The sequence below is a fragment of the Gavia stellata genome, chromosome 7 (assembly GCF_030936135.1).
Source record: "Gavia stellata isolate bGavSte3 chromosome 7, bGavSte3.hap2, whole genome shotgun sequence".
NCBI lineage: Eukaryota > Metazoa > Chordata > Aves > Gaviiformes > Gaviidae > Gavia > Gavia stellata.
This window is the reverse complement of record NC_082600.1, coordinates 30,981,811-30,993,698: the sequence shown is the minus strand read 5'-3', so window position 1 is coordinate 30,993,698 and position 11,888 is coordinate 30,981,811.

Below are 11,888 nucleotides of genomic sequence, written 5' to 3'. Positions count from 1 at the left end.
AACGAGTTGGATCATGGTGATAGTGTCAAAGAGGGGATTACTGGAAGTCTGTCTTGTACAAGCTGAGAATGCAACAAACATTTATTGTAGCCAATATTGCTGTGAGGTTTTCTTATTTAATTTGTTGCCTCTTCACCAACATTTTTGCAACTGTCCCTGTTACTGAAAGGTAAATCAGTGCCATTCATATGTAGGTATGTGTCCTTGCCAAAAAATAGCTTTGACGCCTTGCTTTTGTGATATATGTTTTTTCCTAGCTCTGTCCATACATGTGTGTTAATATTTTTCCTTCACAGATCTCAGATTTTCTCTTTCTTTTTCGCCAAAATGATAGGAATTGAATAAAATCTTTTATTTTTTTGTTGTTAGTGTTGTATGCGGAAAATGTTTTGCAAGTGTTGCTGTGCCTGAGGATTGCTCTGACTGACTGGTGAACTGAGAACACTTAATTGCACTTTGCTGTCTCTGTCTGTTCTTGGGGGATTATGGTTGTGTATGCGTCCCCAAGCCTGGCAGTTAGCCTAATTTAGGTTTAGGACCCATTGTATCTAGAGGTATTCAGGGCTGGCACTTGGCCAGGCCTATTTTAATTGCAGCTTCTCTCAGGCCCCTTCCTGGAGTTTTGCTTTTCTCTCTTCCCTACTCTTCAGTTGTGTGGCTGGAGGGGGCGTAGAAGAGCAAACCGTTCACAAAGACTTGAATCTTGGAAGGCACGCACAGGCAAACTCCTTTGCTGCAGATTAGCCACCCATGAACTCTCCTCATCCAACTCGGTAAAGCCTTTGGCACTCAGTGGATCCAGGTTTTTTTGGACTATAGATGGTGACAGGAGTGAGTTCAAAAGACGAGAAGGAAGATATAGTTTTCACCTCATCTATCTTATGAACAAGTGATCCTTGCCTGTGAAAAAGATATTTATTTGCAAAAACATGGCCTGTGGTGAGGCTTAGGTTCCTGAGTGGGTTGTTTAAATCAGGCTGTGCCTTTTACTTAGACTTTTCTTTGTCAGAGAATGAATCTTGAGACAGAGCCCACTTACTGCTGTTTTTTGATTTGCAGTATGCAAATGCTTCAGCAGACAATGGAAATTTAGGGAAAGAAATGTGATTATATGTTTTTAATGTCTTAAGCGTTTGGAAGAGAAAGAAGAGTCTTGGTTGTGAGTTATTTCTTTACTTTCATGTTATCCTTTATAACTCACTTGCCATCTAACTATAATTTTTCTTCCATTTGCCTTTTATAGCAAGAGGGAAAGGAAACCTTCATGTAACTGACCTGTAGCCTTGCAGATAGGTTATCTGCTTCACTGCTTTTGTAGGGGGTGATGTGGGAGCATTTAGTTCAGTAGGAAAACTGACTGCCTTTGTCCCCTATCTTTTACTTCAGCTAAAAACTTATTTTCATTCCATCCAAATCTGGTGGTACCTATCCTGCTTTCTTGCTAACACATCTTTTCATCCATTTACAATTGAAATGCAAAGTGATGAAGCTTAAAATATAAAAATTTATTCAATACAGGGAGATGAATTAAGTGAGTTTCAGAGGAAGGTGGTGAATCCTACTTTACTTATTATATTTGTTTTTTAAAAAGGGCAGAAAACTTGGCACCGTATTTTAGAAAGAACATGCAGTAGCCTAACTGTCCCAACATTTCTCTCTTTCCTGGAAATGATTTAGAAAATTGCCTCAAAACAATCAATCCTGCATTCTATTGCCATTTTATTTGCGAGATTGGTTGCACATCTGGAACAAGGCTGGGACAAGGTTTGTCTCCAAAAGGAGACAACTATTAGAGGAACTGCTCATTTTTTACCACCTTTCTATTCCTTCCTATCTGATCTGTTCTGCAGCATAACACAAGTGCTGCCAAGCACCTCTTCCTAATGTAAGCATTGACTAGTATTTCCAGCAATAGAAAGTGCTCTCAGGAAAAGATTTTTGGTCGATGGGTAATGATAGGGGATAGAAGCTGGGGAACAATTTGTGCCTATAATAAAAATTGCAATCAGGTTTCTGCCAGTGAGAATAAAATTCACTTATCCATTGAAGTCAACAAGATTTTTTTACAGAAAAATTGCTTAGGGAGAATAATGTTGGAAGAATGTGGCTCACAGCATCCGCTGTGATGATACTGAAAAATCTGGTAGAATGACTAGTTAATATAGATGACTGACTTCCCTGATCACAAATCTGATGTTGCCATTGAAAGACCTGAAAAAGTTAAACACTGAAAAATATGAAAACAAAGCAAATGAACCTTAATGATTGCATCTGATTCAGTCAGAAGAAACTGCTGTGATCAATCCATAAGAGAACCTCTCTTCCTGGAATCTTGCATACTTTGCATAGTCTGCCAGCCTTTTGTAACCAGTCCCTGTTCTCCAGAAAACACAAGCTTTAAGGCAGTCTCACTCTTCTCTGAATTTTTATTCTAAACACCATCCATACCGTGTCTGTTCATTGCATCAGAATACAGATAAGATTTTTGCATTTCTGAACAGGATGTTGCAGCTGAGCTTCCTAAGTCAGTTAGAAATGCTAATGAACGAAGCCTCCTAGGCTCACCTTGTTTGACAGTTATCATTATACACAGGTTTTCACAAACAAAAGCCCCCAGTGTTTAAATGAAGGACACAGATACAATACTTCAACGAAATAGAAAAAGTACTCAAATATCCTGTCCTCCTCTCTTAAATGTGCAGGTGCTCACTTATTTTTTCTTTCTCGTCCTCTATCTCACAAAAATAATAATAATACAGAGCTTTACGCCTTTTTGACTCCACAGTTTGCTTGGTTCTTTTTTTCCCAGTGTGGGAATTTAATTTCACCTTTCCCTTGCTGCAAATAGGCAACATTTTGTGAATTCTTGTTCTTTCAGCACTATCTCCAACATTCTGCTTTTCGTCACTTTTTTTTCTTTTCTGGTGTAAATGTATTTCACGTATGAAATTTCTGTCAACTTAATCCTGCTTCGGCTACAATATTTTTCTGCCTTTTTAAACTTTTTATTTTTAAAATATTTTAAATCTTTGGATTAATTTGTTCTGAACCAGACAGGGCTGTTTCAGAGTCTTGCCTAATTCAATAGAGAGCATTAAAAAAAAAAGTGTTTTCCTTTTCACTTAGTCTGAAAAAGAAAGTCTGATGCTTTTCATTTTCAAAAGGAGAAACTTAAGTTGCCATATTGCGAGAGAGTATTTTGTCACTCCTTTGACTACTTTCTGGCTTTACAAGGGCTTTTTAAGATGAAAATCTTTGTAGTAATCAGGGGAGTAATCATGTACTATGCAGGAAATGTCGTCTTGACCTTCTTGAGCCCTGGAAGTGGTTATCCTGAAACATGAGAATTAATATTTCCTGCATTCTCGTAGTGTGTTTTACAACTTGTTATATCACAAGATCTCAACAGACATCTGAAATATTGGTATTACTTATCTAGCAGCTGTGAGTATAGATAATACTTCAGAGCAGTCACAACTGAAAAAGGGAATGCTGCTATTTATCTCTGGTAAAAAAGAGTATTCTCTTAACTTCTCTTCTGTATGTGTATGATGGCATTATCTCCTTGCATGGTTTTCAAAAGTAAATTCCTCTAAATTTCTCTTCATATCAAAGCGTCATCCCCTCTGTTCTTTTCTTCTTGCCTTTTTTTTTGAACTAAATTTTTTCAAAGGGATGCCATAACTGAATTCTTTATCTTTCCAGTATGGAATTTAACATCAGTTTATATTTCAAAACTTGTAATAGTTCTACATGATTTGTTAAAGTGCTCATTGATTCCAGCTGGTCAAGTTTAGCATTTATTTAGACAGAGGTCAGTTAGGATAGGGAAAAGTCAGAGAGGAAATGGTGTGTCATAAGGGAAAGGATAACATTTTTTTTTTTTTGTAGAAGTCATTTAACATTTTGTATCATACAAATTAGCCACTCTCCTTACCTGTTTGTCAGCAGCCTTGGAGTATGTCTGTGAAATCCTCAGAAATGCATACAGAAAGGCATTTTCCCTTTCATGAGAAGAGATTGTCCTTCTCCCCCATAGCTGCAGTTGGGGAAGATGGGAAAGTCATTATAGACCATGTACTGGAAGTCATCTGAGAATCCACTCCAAACATAATAAATTCATATTGGGTGCCAGGTGGACATCCTTCATTCTTACTGCCAAATACCCAGAGAGATCATTTCAGTAAATAGGATTTAACTGGTCCTTGTTTATCTGTCTGCTTTTCTAGACCTGGTGTGTAATGAGATAGTCATACCAGAGCTCTCCAAAATTCAAACATAGGATTATTCACATCAGTCAATGAAAGGAGGTCCTTTTTGGTCAGAACTCCACCTTCCAAGGTCCTTTAAAGCAGACTGTCCATAGCACACATGAGCTAAATAGCCCTCAGCTGTCTGAAAGAGAAAATCAGGAAGAGATGAGCAAATGTCTCCTTTTCCTTGTTAAAGAAAAAAAGCCATAGAGAAACACAATTGATTCAACCAAAGGAAAGGGTACCTGGTTTAGCTGGTAATAATGTTTACTGAATGAGAAGTGTTATTTAATTAACGGATAAGTCTTCACAAAAAACCTTGCATGATAGGAAGGTAAGCCTTATTATGAACACATATAGAGAGAAGGAGAACGTGGTGGAGTGGCTAAACAAAAAACTGGATTCAGGACCTAAACCAGAAGCAGAGCGGGCCAGAGAAGGAAAATCCATTCCATGAAAAATCTCACTGGGAGGCACTTTCCAGGCAAAAACTCAGTTTGAAGCTCCCTGAAAATGAATGTTTGCCTCCAGATTACTTGCTGGCAAGGATCCCGTCAATTTTGCTTTCTGAGCTATACAGACAAGATATTGGAGACTGACAGCTTGGCCTTAATTTTTCCCAGGCCTCTCTTTCCTTTCCAGCCTAGCAATAGTTGTTGTTTATGTAGCTGGGTCTGGCATGCTAATCCCATAAGAGATTTTTCTTTCCTTGACTCACAGACAACTTATAGGAAACATGCCCATCTGATATAAAGAAATTCCAAGTGTCATGTTTATTTAAGTCCATAAAATTCCTTGTCCAGTAGGTTTAACTAAGTATGTCCCGTGTGTGCCCTATGGAAACAGAAAATTTCAAACACTAGTATTTCTTGAATTATATTCTTATTTATATAACAATATAAGTATATATGTATATACTTCTATTCGGTGTATTGAATAAACTCATGGTTGTTCAATTCGAGATCAGTTCCTCTTTTCTTTGCTCTTACTGAAAGAAAGTGACTATTTGGTTATAAAATCTATAAAAAACACTGTCTCATCCAGAATAAACAGGTCTTTAGTAGTGTTATTACAGTGGTTTTTTATGATCTTTGTCAATGACGAGACAACCCCTAGTAATTATTTCTATGAATGAATTTCAGCGCTGTCTATTCACCTCTGGACCTATACTGCAGCCTCCCTTTCTTCTGTCTTACATCTAGCATGCCATTAATGAAGACGGCTATCAAACACCTTTATCTTTTCCTAGTATCCTGGACAGCATTTCAATAGCTGTGCTCCATTCAGGATTACTGCACCACTGTGTTTCTTCTTTACGGAGGGTATCCTATTTTGTGATCCTCCATAATACATCCATTTCTTCTAACTTGCTTCTCAGGATCTTTTTGTTAATATAAGGATGCTTTGTTTTTCACTGACCACACTTAGTTCTTTAGTCCATGGTCCTTTCACTGAACATACCATCTGAGTACATTACTCTTCATAATTAGACATCCTTTCCCAAGGTAAAGTCCTTCCCATCAGCTGTGCCAATTTCAGGGCCAAAGGCTGTTTCTTCAGATTCTCATGTAGCATCCACCCTTCAAAATAAGTGTTTTTATGCAAATTTTTTCCTAGGAATTTTATAAATTATATATATATATAAAATCCTGGATGCAGTAACCTTTGAGCCTTCTGTTGAACTGCGTTATTTGTCATTGCAGTTTCCTTGTCAGAAACTCTAAAATTTTTACATAACTGAACTTTTTCTATGAGGAAATTTTGGTTTTTGGAAAAAGGTCATTTGGTCACTATTTCCCCCACTGTAACTACTTCCACTCTACAACCTGTCTACATGCACTAGAGCCTACCTATTAAAGTCCAATTATTGGCAATCAGGGTAGAGTTTGTTTTCATGATTCATCTTTCTCAGACCAGCTTATAGCACTTGCTTTATAACCCTTGATTAGTCTTTGCCTGTTAATATTAATTAGATGCTTAAACATCCTGTGCCATCAAGGATTATCATGCTTCATTAGTATTGTTGCTTGAACTGAATGCCAGGAAAGTGTTTGGTCACAATGAATTGTAGTACCTGTATTTTTAGAAACATTTGAATTTGCTGCCTCGCTTACTAAAAGGTTCAAGACTGTATCTCATTAAGACACAGCTAAAGTTCAAGTTATTAACAGATTTCAGACACTTTTTCTGTGAAGGATGACACCGTAAGATTTGAGTTAGGACCTTTTTTGTGTAATATATTTTGTTTCTTATGGTTTCTGTAGATGCCAGTAAATTAGCACACATGTGGTATCAGATGTCAGTAAGCAACATACATTATCTACTGCGTGTGCTAAGAAATTAGAACACATTTGGCAACTGTTTATTAGCATTTCAAACTCCTAATTACTGTGATAACTAGCGATTATTAATAAGGCTAGGAATCCTTATATACACTGTTGTTTAGTGACAGAGAGGCTGGGCATACTACATGTAAGGATCCGCTTGTTTCCTGAAATAATCATGACTAAATTTCCTTATGAAAATGGCAGCTTTGCATGTTCTGAAGCACTTTTCCGAAAGGCAAGTCTTTGAATGGCTATGCATTATTTCAATTTCTTCTGCATTTGAAGCAAGTAGCAAACAAAGTTGGAGCAGTCTTAAAAAACATCACCAGGCTTTCAGTTGTGGACAGTTTGGTTTGTTTATCTGGAACAACAATACCTACAGAAACGGGGGCAGAGGCTGAATTCCTGTGCGACAGACTTGCTGCTGTCAAAGAGGCACTGTCTGTGGCAAGTCCTGGGGTACCATCATTTGTGTATGGCAGGTACACGATGAAGCTGTCATAATCTGTGCTTCCAGCTGGTTCACTGAGGACATCTGATTTCCAAGAACTGCCCGATGATGTGGGCCGGCACAGTGGGGAATTTTTGATAGAGGAAGGGTGACAAATGCTTCTCTCCTCCTTCCGCAGCAGAGTTACTCTGACTGCCACCTCCATTATCTTGTACTTCTATTTTTAAAAGGTTGCCCTAAGCAGAAGTCAGTAACGTACAGAACAACCATAGTGTGATGTTGGTAGCCCATATTTTTTCCTGTTCACCAGCTGTGTCCTAATGTAAAGGATCACCTATGGTAGTTCCACATCTTCCTTCTTCGGTCTTTGGCATAACTTCTCAAACAGTCACTCAGAAGGACTGTTCTAGGGGTATGGTTGGGGAATGAAACTGATAAGAACTGGACTGAAAGGTTAAATGTGTGAACAGTTACTATGGACCAGGAAATATATAGTAACATTTTGTGTATGTGCTCTCAACCAGAAAAACTGTTAGGTAATTCGATTTAGCCCATTTTCACTGAAATTCATTAGTACAAGCTGCCATATAGACTAATTACCCCTACTTATTAGTCAGACTGATACTGCACTGATGTATCATCTGTCTTGTTTCTAGTACTTGAATTAATGCTTTTGAAGGCACCTTGGGTGGCTCACCTCAGGTTTGATTTGTGTGATGTAGACATACCCCTGTTACACCATTTAACAGAGCTATGCCAGGCCATCCTGGCATATGATTAGGCAGGATTAGGCTGTTGCAGCTCTTCCACATGTACTAGAGGTCATGTCAGAGTTGATCCAAATCAGTCCTAGCAAACAGCTAGGTATACTACAAAAGGTATTATGTAATTTGGGATTATCTAGGATGCAGCTAAAGTAGGCTGTAAGACTTCATTTTCTTTGCTAAACAAAATAAATTTTTTTGCAGCTGAGATGTATATGCAGTTGTCTCTTCACTTTACTAAAAGTAGCCTTCAGCAAAATGGCTTAAAATCTTGAAAACACATTAAAGACATTAAGGTAGTGGGAAGTGTGTTTTCTTCTTTTATAGGTATATCTTTTGGTCAGTGCTTTAATGCAATGATTGATGAAAATGTTGTCTATGGCTGACATCTGGGATTATTAATGGATGTAGAATCAAATTTCTTTGGCATTAGAAGAAAAGGGTGATCTGTGTCTCACTAGATAAAATGTTCAAATGGAAACGGACCTTCAGTTTAATTTTAGGTATTACGTTTTAAACCTGTCAGTCTAATAAAAGATGCTTATTGTTCCTATTGCTTAGTTCTGTGTTGCTTATGAAAATGTGTGACTTGGTAATGGATAAGAACAAGAGCTTTGAATTCTATGGCTAAAATCTGAAGCTTTGATATGTGCAAAATTCTAATCAAAGCCAAAAGGACGTCAAGTAAAAAGCAAATAAGCAAGTTCAGAAGGTGGCACTTTGCTCTGTAATTGTTATGTTTTACAGCACTCCATGAGTTAAAAGTAGAGCACTGCACAAGGCTGCTATTGTGAGAAGCCAACTCAAGGATTTTTAATGCTGTAAGACAAAGGGTTCCCTTAGCTAAAAATAATCTTTTCTTTCCTCCTGCTCCTAAGCTTTTTCCTCCAGGGAGCAGATTCATTATGCTGCGTGTATGTGCTCAGTGCATTGCGGGAGTTGCTGAGATTTATGACGTCATGGCTCTAAGCCTTCCTCTTTTGCCACAAGGTCTGCACGCGTAGCTGTTGCCCTTTGTGTCTCGCTAAAATGCCACTTTGATGTACTAATGTGCTTTTTACCCATGTTGAATACAGCATTTGCTGTTCTAGGTCAGTAAATTTGCAAAGGGAAAGCACAGATAAAGAAGGTGGGCTTTTTCGTTGTTAGACAAAGCTTTCCCTCGATTTTAGGGCTTGCTAATCAAACAAAACAAAACACACACCTCATCAAGATCTTACACGGTTCACTTGTCAGGCAGAAGTGTGCCTGGAATCCATTTCCAGTGGAGGTCAAAGATCAGAAGTGCTAAGACAGCCAAGGGAATGATTCCCCTGTGACACTTTTGCTGTGTTTTGATGAAAGTGAAAGCCATGTGGTACATGGATGAAAAAGGAAACAGATTTTTTTTTTTCCTGTGGCAGTTCTGAATTTTGAAGCTAAGCACAGCAGGTAGGAAGAGTCTAATATTTGAAAAGCACTGGTACGTTGAGACATGGAAGCACTTATCGCTGTCTTTTTAACCCCTTGCTACATTTCTTACACAAGTCTGTGTTTTTAACATTCACAGTACAGTTATTTCTTTTTCTTGCAAGAGCCTGGGTGTTTCTCTTAATTAATCCTGCATTGGGAGCAGAAGAATTGTGTATGTAATGCATGGGAGGTCATAACGTGGCAAATGATATGTATAATATCTTACTAGAAGAAGTATGCTTCCCCAGTAGAAATGGCCATGTTAACTTAAATATGTGAGTGATATATGTGGGAGTACTACCTAAGAATGGGACTAAAAGCCAAGGTGATAATTCATTTACTATAGCTTTTTGACTGTGCCAGAAGTAATGTCTTGTGGGTCGTTTAATGCAAATGCTTCCATCTCTTATACGTGCAGCTTTTTATTATGCATTTTTTGGAAGCTTGATGAACAAGCAATTTTTACACGATAATAAACAACAATACTGCAAAAGCCACCTAGAAAAAAAGAATTATCAAGGGATTTTATGACTCAGGGGATCATTAATGGAATACAGAGTTTTTCACCTCTAGGGCACTGATTCAAATATAACCTAGGTCATTAGTGAGCAAAAATCATTACCAGCAGCTGTTCAGTGACCTACAGAATGTGAAATGAGTTTGTCGTCTCAATACAGTTTCTACTACATGTGTATACAGATAACAGAAAAATCACAGTCAATGTTGGCCTCCTTGTTGGCTTTCTCACTGGAGCAACTAAAATCCAAACAGATGCATGGAGTGACTAAATGGCTCTCACATTTGTGAGCATGAAAAGCATTTGACTCATATGAGAAGGGAGAGAAATCCCACTGACAGCGTGTTTAAGAAAATGTACAGCTGACAGTTATTGATTGAAAATCCTCTCTCCTCTAATAAGGATAGATTCCCTTTCAGGTGACTGCTGCTGTGGACATCTGAAGGTCTTGAATTAGGCTTGTAGTGATTTCATTGTTGTTAACGTATTATGCCGCCAATGAAGCAGAGAGTCGTGGGTTGAAATAACAAAGCGTTAGGATTGCCAAGAGATGAATTTCAGTTTCTTAAAGTTTAGGTGGGGATTGTGCAGCAGCACAAACAATGTGGGTGGAAAAATGTTGTGGGTGGTGGGAGGGATTTCATGGCAGCTCTTTCCACATGACTGAATTAGTTATTGCCTTATCTTCTAAACCAGTTATGTGTTCTCGCCTCAGCTGATGGATGTAGGAAGAAGATACATTTTTTCTTGGCCTTTTTGCTAGGAACAAATGTATCCTCAGCTTACTATCTGATACATCTTCTGTGACAGCCCTTACAGTGACATAAATTTGATGAGCTCTGTAAGTCATTTCCATCTTAAACTACAGTGCAATTAGAGCTTAACTGACTAAGGATTTGACACTGAACAAATTTTCTTCCTGTCTGTGTGATTTTTATAGAATTTGCTAAATTCCTGGTTGCATTAATTTCTTCCTTTTTCTTCTAGTATTCCCAGCAAATTAATATACAGTGTTATAAATGCTTTCATATTTTTAGACAATTGATCAGATTTGTCACATTTTATGACAGGGTTGGGACTTTCTTTTAAAGAATTGCAAACTTGATTGCACTTCAGATAATGTTTATGAGAATAAGAAAGATGTAGCTATGCTGTCTCTGCCACACTTAGTTAAACAGGTTAATTTGAGATAAATCGTCTGTGAAGATGCCACAGAAAAAGCATCTGCAAGGGAGGTACCTGACTGCATTGCTTTTAGGACTTTATACTATTTATTTAGGTATGATGCTAAACGATAGCTGCTAGGGAAGAGATACGGAGCACATAAAGCTATCCTCAGTTTTGCAGAGAGTGGGCAAGGCAGTTACGGCTGTGTGAACATGATCAGTAATGACTGTATCAGATCTGTGGTGTTTTAACTTGGCAGCGAAGTGCCTTTCTTCTGTGTAGTGCTCCAGTAACTTACCTTCATTTTACCTAAGTCCATTTGGTTATAATTTTCTCTGTACCACCCTGATGCCCATTACCTATGACAAGTAGCTTTGCAAAGCAGATTATCCCTTATATAGTGAAACACCACTTGTTGGAAGCTGGGAACCATTTGCGGGGTTTCCTCTGGCTCATTCTTCTGGGGGAGGGAGCAGGCTGTTCTTAGGGAGCAACTCAAATATTTAGCACCGAAACCAGGCAGCTTTAGAAGACTGCAAGGTCTCAGCAAAATTACTTAAAAGCCAGTGTACTTCTTAATTTCCTTAATTCCTGCATGCCACATCTTCTGGCAGTGTGAAAGCCTAAAAGTTGTCAGCCAGAACAAGCGTCCACCTGGTATAGTGTGGGGATGCTTATCAAGGGAAGAATTTGCAATATATACTGGGGGGGAATCAGTACTGACCCTGTTTGGCCAGACTTGAAAATACAGACCCAGCATACTCTGGAGATGGCATCTTCATGGACAGAGAACATTTGGCCTACTCGGATACACTTCCTTCTTAGCTCTGATACCAAATTTCTTGGGGATCAGGGCAAAAGTAGAAGAGCAGAAGCTGCCCCCTCAACAGCCTGTGTAGGGCCTGCCGTGCTCTTATTTCCTCTCTCCTCTGTGGCACCGTGAATAGTTTAGTGTAA